General features: G+C 38.9%; 1 pseudogene; it reads right to left on the bottom strand.

The window, feature by feature from the left end:
• Nucleotides 1–472: 472 nt before the first annotated feature.
• Nucleotides 473–1,025, bottom strand: LOC143398274 (tetraspanin-31 pseudogene; annotated as a pseudogene).
• Nucleotides 1,026–4,609: the final 3,584 nt, after the last annotated feature.

Here is a 4,609-nt window from a genome sequence, read left to right as displayed (position 1 = left end):
TTCCTTAAATTACATAGGGCCTATGCTGTCTATGGAGCCCTTTGACTGGAGGTTAAGGTGGCTTGTGTTCACTAAGCTTTTCCAAACTGGGTCTTGCATATTATAAGGGTTCTTGGTTTTCTCCTTGGTTTTATCCGATTTAGTCTTGGAGCCAGGCCAAGGTGTGCTGAGGTAGTCCAGCATGTAGAAGAGTGAAAAAGGGAAACACCTGTGAGTGACTCTACCCCACATCCATGCACTCCCAGGCTCTGTCTATATCCACCTGGAGAGACAAGGAGTTTTGCTCTTCCTTACTTAATCTTGCTCCAAAGCTTGTCAGGATATAAAGCCTAGTCACTCAATTAGCTTTAGGGAATGTGGCACAGGGCCTTTCCTTTTTCTTAAACAAAAAGGTCTATAGACCCTAGGTATTCCCAAAGGGAGGAATAAAAAGCTGAGAGAGAACAGGGAAAAGTCAGAAAGATCCATAGGTTCATAGAAAGGCACTGGGGTTGGTGTGAGGATCTTTCTGATTCTGAAATCTCATCGCTATCCCAAACACCAAGTCAAACTAAGGAATAATCCAACACCCGCTAGGATTTTCAGGGCTTCATCTGAATGCTTAAGAAATTTTTCTCCACATATCTAGCATGTAGAACTCCTATTCTTATAGATTGCATTGCAGAAAGGGTCATCTTGGTACAGGGTTGTGAGGTTAAACAAGCCACAAGAGTCAAAACTTCTTTCCAGTTCATGCCTGGTTGTTGTTACTCCTGACCCACAAGAAGCACTGATGATATCTGTCATGTAGACCATGTTGAGAGTGCACAGCACATTTTTTTTTTTTTTTTAGTTGTAGGTGGACACAATACCTTTATTTTATTTTTATGTGGTGCTGAGGATCGAACCCAGTGCCTCATGCAAGCTGGGCAAGCGCCCTTCCTCTGATCCACAACCCCAGCTCCACACAGCACATTCTTGAAGCAGGCAAAGCCTCCCCCAGCTATGGGGACCCAAGTGGTCCCAAGGACTTGGGGGAAGGGCATAGGGGGGCCATCTTCAAGGACCCCAATAGCTTCTGTCTCTCAAATCCTGATTCTTGTGTGATGTTGAACATGTCATTTAAATCTCTCCAAGCCTCTGTAAGTCATCTCTATGACTAAGATGGTCAAAATAGTAAAACATAATTCAGTGAAACAATCTTAAGAACAACAACACCCTCAACCTTAAATTCTAAACTAATTTTGGACTTACAGAAAACTTGCAAAAATAATAGTTTCCACATATGCTTTATCCAGCTTTCCCTAATGTTAACATTTCATATAATCATAGTGCACTATCAGAACTAGGATATTAATATTGGTAGAGTACTGTTACAGATCTTATTCATATTTCACCAGTTTTTACATGGATGCCTTTTCTATTCCACGCTCCTGTCTACCATCTTATCTAGGATCCCTTGTTGCCTTCAGTTGTTAATTTTCCTTAGTCTCCTGAAGTCCGAACAGATCCTCAGTTTTCCATTGTCATTCATAACTTGGACAACGAGAAACAATGATTAGTTATTTGTTGAATGTCCCTCATTTTGGGTTTGTCATGTTTTCTTATGATTGAACTGCATTTTTGGCAAGGATACCACATAAATGTTGCTGTATCCTTTGCACATCATATTACATGGTTAATGATATGGATCTTGATATGTCTTATTACTGGTGTTGTCTTATTACTAGGAATGTTGATCAGGTTTCTCTATTATAAAGTTATTATCTTTCCCTTTGTAGTTATTAATATCTTGGGAGAGATGCTTTGTAACTCTTACATTCTGTTCATCCTCAAAAAATTCCCTGATTTTTAATATTCATTGGTGGATTTTATCTGCAACTATTGTTATAGCACTGTTATCTAATGGTGATTTTTTTAGTTTTATTTTTTCTTCTACATTTATTAATTGGAATTCTGTAAGGAAGAGCTATCCTTTTTTCCACCATTTATCAATTTAATTTATTATTTATGTTAGCATATATTTTATTGAGTCATAGTCCAATACTATAATTATTCATTTTGTTGCTCAAATTGTTTCAGTTCTTCCAAGTCATAATTTGTTGTTTAGTTTATTCCACTTGCTTCTTTCTTTTCTTTCAGTGTGATATTTGAAAAGGGATCTAAAAAGTCAACAGGTTCCTCACTTCTATTGTTAAAAAGAACTGTACCTCTTAATTTAAAGGTCTCTAAAGAATATAACCACCACTTCCTTTATCACCATTCCATCCTCCATTCCAGAGTTGAAATTGATGTTGCTTAGAAATGTTATTTTTGAAACAAATTGTTCTTCTTTTAAAATTTATTTGTTTCTTGTTCTATTCTTAGTGGACACAAAATATTTTTAAGAGTGTATCAGGGCATATTGGCATTTAAATATGCCCAGGATCAATTTAATACAAACCAAGATCTTCCAGGCCTGCTTTTTCCATGGCTCACTTTGTTTCAAATAGATTATAGATTGCATTGCAGAAAGGGTCATCTTGGTACAGGGTTGTGAGGTTAAACAAGCCACAGGAGCCAAAACTTCTTTCAAGTTCATGCCTGGTTGTTGTTGCTCCTGACCAACAAGAAGCACTGATGACATCTGTCAAGTAGGCCGTGTTTAGGGAAGTACAGCGTTCAGTCATCCTCAACATCAATCTCTGATGGCAGTCTCTCTCTCTCTCTCTCTCTCTCTTTCTCTCTCTCTCTTTTGGTCCCAAGGATTAAATTCAGGGGTATTTAACCACTACTACTGAGTCACATCCCAGCTCTATTTTTTATTTTGAGACAGGGTCTCACTAAATTGCTTGGAGCCTCACCTAGTTGCTGTTGCTGTTTGAACTTGGGATCCTCCTGCCTCAGTTCCTGAGCCCCTGGGAAGCAGCCTCTTGAGTAAGAACTCTTGAATACTGATTCTGGTATTACCTATTTCCATGTTTCTTGACCTTATACCCAGGAGACCAGAGGATGATAGAAAGAAACATGAGATAGATGCAAGGCTTATCCTGACTGATAAGTGCTGAACCCCAGCCAGGCAGTGGTGAGGGTCTGTCACCAACACCTATCTACCAATAGTTCTCAAACTATTTCTTCTTTATTCTTTCATTTTGGTCAACCTAAGCAGGGAAAAATATCTATCATATTCATTCCACTCCATAGAGCAAAAGAAGAAATTATGGGTAACAAAAATTTGGAAAGAAACAAAATAACAATCAAAATAGTAATAAAGCAGAAGTTACATAAACACCAAAAGATAGGACAGTAACTCAAGACCAACTCTAGAAAACTCAGATGATGACTTGATCACTGGGAGTCTTTCCTGAAAGTTCCAATCACTTGCACACTGCCAACACAGAGGGTTGAGTAACATTTCCTAAGGTTATATGGTATTCTGGCGTCTTAAAGTAGTGAATTTGAGTCCTAAGTGAACTCCAAGTTTATAATGCTGAAGAGTTCAATTAGTAGGCCATTAGTAACTACCACTCAATGATAAGTAAAAACAGAAATCAATAGCATTGTTATAAAGGTAAGCTTTTTCATCTTGAGTTTACAGCCCTTCTTGAAGAACTCTTTTGGTCTTTTGCTTTATACAATTAATCAGAGAGATAGGTGGAAAGGGAAGGGAAGAGAAAAGGGACAGCTAAAACATAAGATTATTTTAAGCTGCATTGAAGCTCCAATGAGGGAATTATCCTGGCCTGCTTCCCTGCCATCCCATACCCTATAGGTGGGTCAGAAATCAAGAACCAGCTGGGTGTGGTGGCACTCGTTTGTAATCCCAGCAGTTTGGGAGGCTGAGGCAGGAGGATTGCAAGTTCAAAGCCAGCCTCAGCAATCTAGAAAGACCCTTAGAGCCTCTGATTTTCCTTCCTTTTCATTGCTGCCCATCATGGCAGTCATATTTCTATAACCTCATGCAGTCATCCACTGCGATCCCTCATCCTAACAGTCTGACTAGATCCCAGTTTTGCTCAGAGGTCTCGCTATTCCATTGGCTTCAGGAAGCATTCCCTGCTCAATAATTCCTCAAGCATCAATAATGGCTACTGCTTAGCAACTTGCTAATACTCATTATTTCCTGAAATGTCACACAATTTTTCAATATGAGGAATATACTCCCCATTTTATAGATGAGAAAAAAGAGACAGAGAAGTTGGATACCCCATAATAAAAACAAAACAAAACAAAAAGGAAGTTGGGTACCTTGCTTAAGACCCTGACTTACGAAATGATAGAATCAGCTCTCAGGCCCTGTACTTAGCTGGTGTGGAAGCCTAAGCAGTTTCCCAACCAAGGTTCTGCCTTGATCCCTCAGCCCCATGCTTAGAGAATGATGTTTACTCTCTATGGTGGCTTCCTTGGGCCATTCCTGCCTAAAATTGAAGTTCCTGTGGTTAGCTCTGTCTACCTTATGCTTGCCACCAACTCTTTTTGGGACAGGATTTTGCTTTGGTTTTAAATCTTGGCACTTCCTTTTCTGTGTTTGTTTTTAATATTAAAAAAATTTTGTTGGTGTAGATGGACAGAATACATTTTATTTATTTATTTATTTATTTGGTGCTGCTGAGGATTGAAGCCAGTGCCTCACACATGACAGGCAAGTACT

The sequence above is a fragment of the Callospermophilus lateralis genome, chromosome 4, assembly GCF_048772815.1.
Source record: "Callospermophilus lateralis isolate mCalLat2 chromosome 4, mCalLat2.hap1, whole genome shotgun sequence".
Taxonomy (NCBI): domain Eukaryota; kingdom Metazoa; phylum Chordata; class Mammalia; order Rodentia; family Sciuridae; genus Callospermophilus; species Callospermophilus lateralis.
Note: the sequence above shows the minus strand (reverse complement) of the source record. Positions and strands in the feature narration are given on the sequence as shown.